The following is a 6927-nucleotide window of genomic DNA, read 5'->3' as shown; positions in this document are numbered from 1 at the left end:
CTCTAGTCTCGGATTTTGCTTCATACTCTCCTAAGTATGAAGGTAAGGTATTCAGTGAGTGAGGTTTGCTCTCCATTGTTCTAACAGAGCCCCCATCTCCCCAGTAAGATTGCAGATCCAAGTCCACTTGAGATCCTGCCTCAAATTCCACTATGGGAGGATTCCTGATGTCCTTTTCCCAATTTGTCTGATTAGCTTGGCAACTTAGCTCGTTTGCAAAGTTTGCCTCTCTCACTTGTTTCCAAAATTCATTGTAATCCTCATCTCTTCCGTAAGACCTCTGTATGACTGGATGAAAACTCTCTATCTCCTGATCGGTTGTGTTCAATACTATGCGGTCATCCTTGTGTGTATTTTCAGGCTTTTGTGCACTGGGAGTCTTTTCAGCTACCCGTGAAACGATAGTCTCTTGCTGAATTGGGTTTTCCGTTCCACAATTCATTGTTTCTTTTGGTGGTTCTAATAAGGCTTGTGCAGTCTCGATCATTCTCTGGCACATTTCAAGTCTCTGCTTTTCCAATTCCGCGTTTGGGTATGTCATCCACCTCTGTTCTTGTGTTTGGTTGTTCTTTAACCTAGCTTCGTAAGCTCTCATCAGTGCGTCCAATGGTTCGTGTACTTTGTCGACTAGCACTGATCCCCCTGAGCTTAAGCTCGTTGTTTCTTTGATACTCTTTTGTTTCGTTCTTTCCGGGCTCATCTCTCGTTTCCCGTTTTGACTCTCAAGTTTTTCTAATCTATCTTTAGTTCGCTTTAGTTCCTCAGCTAGAATAGCGTCTTCACGTTCTTTTCTCAACTTCATGCGTGCTTTTCTAGCTTTCCATGTGTTTCTCTGACTCCGCGGTCCTTGACTAACCACTTCAGTCGCTAACTTTCCATTCTCAGGTTCTCTAGTGGTTTTCTTAGCTTGAGCTCTAGTAACAACTTGCGTTGGTATCAGAGTTTCATTTTCAGACCCACTGCTGGTAGGAATAGTTTCTAGCATATTCAATGTCGTCTTTTGCACTTTGTTTGGATTCTTTGAACAATCCTCAATGAAGTGAGTAACCCCACACTCAGTGCAATAAGCGTTAATTCTAATGATTTCCGTATGTGGACAAACATTCATCAGATGGTCACCTCCACACTTGTAACAGGGTCCTAGTGCTGGTCTTGGTCCCATTTGATTCGTCCTTTGTGGATAGGATGGTCTTTGTCCTGTTAACCCTCCATGAGCTATGAACATCAATGTTCTTGCGTCCAAATTGTATCTCTCTTCATCAGAAGCGCTTATAACTGTTGGTATTCCAACATTCCCAATCATGCCCCATGGTTCTGGTTGTTTGGGTTCTTCTGGTGGGTAATACACAGTTGGAGACATGTGTGCACCAGATTCTTCATAATAGGCTTGAACAGGCACTAAGGCTTGTTCTTTCTGATTCTCTAAGGTTTGTGCATATCTAATGCCTACTGGTCTTGCTCCTGGTAAAGGTGGTTGTTGTCCCAATACCGGTTGCGGTCTTTCTATCCCCATAGGTCCTGGTACATTTCCCGTTGGATATCGAGGTACTGGATGTACTTGAGGTGGTGCTAATTGAGCAGGAGGTGCATACTGACGCTCCCTTACATACCCTTTGTTGTAATAGCACTCCTCTGTTGGATGGTTTGTCCATTTTTGTTCAATAGCACACCATTTCAGTGTTTTTGGCAATGGTTTTTGGTATGGTGTCATCCTTTTTAGAGCATCTTCTATCATTTGCTCTACATTTAGCATGGTTGTTGTTTGAACATTCTTTTTAGTGGTAGTCTCGCTCGCTATGGAGGAGGAGCTACTGGATGCAAAATCTGTATCCGCTGACACCTCTCCATAAACCGTACAGTTATCCACTAAGTACAATGCCTCTCTCGTTACTTGCTCGGAACTTGTACAAGCTTTCAAGTGCAAGTCCTTCTTGAGAGTGTCGTTTCTCAGTCCCTCAATAAAGAGAACAGATAGTCTGTCATCTTGTGGTCGTTCACGTACTGGACATCTCTCAATGTATTGTTTGAAGCGAAGTGAAGCTTCCTTCACTTTTTCGTGTTCTCTCTGTTTAAAAGCATATATTTGTGAGACCGTATTGTGCTTAATCCCTCGTTTTGAGAATTCCTCAGCAAACTCTCTTAGCAAATGGTCAATGTCATGGAATCCCCCTATGTTCAGTGGTTGAAACCATGTCAATGCCGTACCTTCTAGAGTAAGACCAAATCCCTCGTATTGTGTATGGAAATCTGTTATCTGCTCAGCTCTTAAGACTTGCTTAAAGAGTGACACATGTGCATACGGATCTCCTGAACCACCATACTTCTTTGGCATACACTTCGCTACTTGAGATGGTCTCATACGTCTATGGTCTGCTACCAATCTCATTGCTCCTATGTCCCGGCTAAAGCTTTCTCTAGCATCATGGACTTCATGGGTTACCCTTGTCGGTTCCCCTGCCCTGAATCTACTACTAGGAGGTAAATGTGATGGTTCCGCTTCGAACCTTGGACATGGAGTGGTATACGTGGGGATTGGAACTGCACTACCTCGATTCGTATCCATTGACTCTCTGGAATGTAATGATCCCATTGGTCCGGGCTTCGAGTATTAAGGTTGACTGAAAGAGTCAGCAGCCTGAGTTCTTTGTCCTCCTGTCGTCATTGGGTTTTGCACTCCATTTGTTGGTGCTAGTCTTTGTGAGCTAGAAGTAACATAATACTGATGTAGTGGTCCCCCAAAGTATGTATATCCTTCTAGTTCTTTCTTGCCCATTGTTGAGTATTGTCTCCCATACTTGTCGTAAGCAGCAATTTTCACTTCCGATCCCTCTGTGTAGGTAAAGACATAAAGTCTTTTTTTGGTCTGTCAACTCTCCGGTGTAGGGTTCTTCACATCTATAATAGAGATCTTGCTCCCCATTATTATATTTGTATAGCCCCACATAGATGTTATCAGTGTTGATCCTTGTAGTTTCATTCTCTCTTCTTAACCTCGCATCAGGGAAGTTCATTATTGGTGCTTTCTCCTCAAGTTCTTCATCTACTTTGGCTTTGGTGCCCATCAATCCCCACTTGTCCACAATGTTAGGGTTTAGGACTACCAAGTACATGGTACCCTCGTCATCTAGATATCTATCTCCGCTATAGCTCACAGGCACTAAGTCCTTGAACTCACTAGGTCTCTCCTCTATCTTTACACAATAGCGGTCCATTCCATCTTTGTAGATCTTGGCACCTTGCTCATTGTCGTACTGGTATTTTATGAACAATAGCTTCATTGTGGCGGAAGGGTTTGATGATCCTGCTGCCATATTTTCTCTGTTGTTCAGGTTCAAGTGTTCCAAGTGTTCGGTGAAAATCTCGTAAGATCTCTCCGAAGAAGTATCAGAAACACTTCCTTCAAAGATCGGGTCTAATGGTTGCACCCAACTTTGGTTTACACTTCCCTCGGTTGATATGACACTTGCTTGTTCCCCTTGTTTTGGTTGGTTATTCTGGAGATTCTTGCCCGATCTCAAATTCATCAATTCCCCTAAAGGACTTTAACTTTTCCGTCTCGGCAATTTGTTTTCCCCAAGTTTTTGTGGTCAGAATTGATCCAAACTGATTGATATTTGGTCAATTGTTTAATCTTGTCAGTTGGACAACTTCTGTTTCATCAAGTGAGAATTTTGTTGCAGTTATGCTGAAAAAGACATTATACGCGTATGATGTCTTTTTTCACAGATTTGGACTATTTTGGTTATGCTCACTCTCAGTAGCCCCCTTATGCTCTATCCACTCACAAAATTCAGTTTGAACTCTGTTTAAGCAAGTTATGGCTAATTTAGGCTTTTCTTGGCAATTTTCCGCTTTTGGCTTGTTTTGGGTCAATTGTGATCCAAATGGGATGAAACTTGAAATATAACCTCTAGACAGCTATTACAATGGATCTGTGTTGGCAAAGTATCAAAATATGTCCAAAATTAGGTAAAAGACATCATACGCGTATGATGTCTTTTTCATCAATTTGGGTCAAGACTTGATATTTATGCTTTCTACAGTGTTTGTAACAATCTTGTCAGGTCAGATATCAAAAATAAGCAGTGGATGTGCTAAAAGACATTATACGCGTATGATGTCTTTTGTCCCAGATTTTGACTATTCTTGGTTTTAAGCCTTCTCCAATGTTTATAATTGAGTTTCAAGTGTTTTTGTCAGGTTTGAATGTAAAAACAAGATCTGAATCCAAAATTTCCTATTCTTTGCGTTTCTTGAACTCCGACTTGTCTTTTTGGGTTTCTTTGAGTGTTAATGCTCTTGTTTTAAGTTGAAATTAGGGTATAACTCCCCTTTTGAACACTCTGGTAAAGTCAAAATTTCTGTTTTGGTCTCTGTTTGGTCATTTAGACTTCATACGCGTATGATGTCTAAAGTTGCAGATTTCCAGTTTTTTGGCACAGAATCCTTCCTAAAGCTTTCTCAAGTGCTCAGCAACTCCCAGATACACAGAAAATTTCTCTGACTTTTGTTTATTGCAAGTTTCACTACTAACTCGACGGTTTAGTGATCTAACATGCAATCAACCATATCAAGCAAATACTCCAATGATTACTAGCTCTAGATCAGGATCAAATGAAGTCCTACCTAAGCTATTCCTAATCATAAAATGGGTTTGGTAATTGTGATTTTAAAGAGATCCACTGCCACTCACGGACTAGCAAATTCTTCTTCTATCAACAACTACTCAACACCAACAAAACAACAAACAAATCTAAGCTAAACTAAAAATACTGTCAACACGGAAGACCCAGGAATAACCCACTTCCTAGTATCTCTCGAGATCTTCGGAGTCCACCACTCCTAGATCTTTTCTAACTAAAGTATACAAAGTAGTTTATACGACTCACCTCGTAGGATTAGTCTAAGGTCACCTACTTAGGGCTCTCGTCCCCGGCAGCGGTGCCAAATGTTAAGGCGGTTACGCCGCTAGCGGAAGCTAAATAGCGAGAACTCAACCAACAACAGAATTTGTCAGACGAGGACGGAGCTTGACCCGCAGGCGCATGGAAACAACTAGGTGGGTGTCAAATCACCTACTCGACCTTCTAATGACAATCACTACTAAGGAAATCAAATCTAAGTTCTAAAATACGCAAGTGACTGAAATCCGTACTACGAACGAATGCTATACGAAACAGGATCTAGAATCATTGAATCGATCTCAAACTCAAGGGGAAGTCTATACACTAGGTAAGAACAACACCCTAAAGACTTGAACTGCAAAATCAACCTATAATCACTCCGTGCGGTAAACGCGTATGAAGACAGGCCAAAAAATACAGGTGACCGAAACTTGACCCCGATGGTACTAATGCGTAGCTCTACTCGTTGTGGTTCTATAGATATGCTGCACGCTCCATTCCGACACACGAGTTGGAAGAAAACTCACACCGAAGCTCGTAGGAACTTACCACACATAGAAGCCGATAGCGCGCACTCTTGGTATCTGTGCGTAGCTCTCGCCGTTGCTAACACAATGGCGGTGTCGCTTCTCCAATGGCGGCTCCGTAGCTCGCGTAGCAAGTAGATAAGACTCTCTCTCTCTCTCTCTCTCTCTCAGACATAGTCACGGCGCTCCAAAAACTTACTTTGATTAAATAAAACTCTACCTTTAGGTTACAAAACTTTGGCTTATATACCTCAGCCTTGGAGGTGAGAACATCTCTAACTAATTACATCAGCAAGTGAAATTACTTCGGAATTACAAGCTGGAAACTCAATTGAGTCCCGTTACTTAATGAATGGCTCCAATCAAAATCAATGTCGGAAAGACATTTATTACAATCAATGGTTACAAAAAATGATGAGTGTGAGCAAAAATGTGGGTGTGATCCTCTGCTGGCTCAACAATGAGTACACCAAAAACTCGAGATATCATGAGAGTGATTCGGGCTTGAGGGGGGGGGGGTGTTGGGTTTCAAGCCCACTTGGTCGAATATGTGGGAACACTTTCCTGTGGCATGCAATTGCACATCAGTTATTAAGAGGAGCTTGCATGAATAAAGGAGTGGCTAATACTCATGGACGAGAAATATATATGTAAAAGGATTTCATCAAATAAGCAGAGCGTTATCATTTTTCATTTCCTGTGTCGAAGCAGTTCGTTCTCTCTCTCTCTCTCTCTCTCTCTCTCTCTCTCTCTCTCTCTCTCTCTCTCTCTCTCTCTCTCTCTCTCTCTCTCTCTGTGTGTGTGTGTTGACCATAACTCGCTCATTTGAACTCTAATTTAGGTGATCTATAGCCTCAATCAAAGAGCACAAATCCCTCTACGCATTGATGTAAAGACAGAATTTTTCTAAGTAATGGAAGGCTTTGGTATAACAGCATCTCAAAACTAAAAAAACTGTCAAAACTTTTCATTTTTGTTGCCGACTTGAAGGCAATTTCAAAAAAAACTCGAAGGATGGAAAGTCCACCCTCTTCATGGAGAATGATGAAAAATCTCCAAGGAATTTGGATGCTAATCCAACCACATTATCTACAACAACGGAAGCAATGATCGTGGCTTACTTGGTCTCATTACAAGAAACGGTCAACAAGCAAGGTGAAGAGTTACGCGCACTTACAATGCAGAATGGCACTTTAAGAGTCCTCATTATGGAGAATGAGCACCTCAAGAAGGTTCTTGAAATGAAAACAACACGCTTGATGCATCTTGAGAATGAAGTTCAAGAATGTAAGTGTTCTCTTGTTGACATGAATGTATTGAAAGAGCACTTGAGCAAAGTTGAGAGTGATCATGTATTGAAAGAGGAAACGATAGATACAATACGACATGATGTATGTGAGATGATAAATGCATCCAAATCATGGGTTGATATATGTAAGGATAATGTGGTTTCTACATCTCCTATCACGCAAGCCGTTATCCAAGAAAAAAATGTA

Source organism: Adiantum capillus-veneris, chromosome 11 (assembly GCF_014529385.1).
Source record: "Adiantum capillus-veneris isolate H3 chromosome 11, ASM1452938v2, whole genome shotgun sequence".
Lineage (NCBI taxonomy): Eukaryota > Viridiplantae > Streptophyta > Polypodiopsida > Polypodiales > Pteridaceae > Adiantum > Adiantum capillus-veneris.
The sequence above is the reverse complement of the archived record's forward strand: the minus strand, read 5'-3'. Positions refer to the sequence as shown.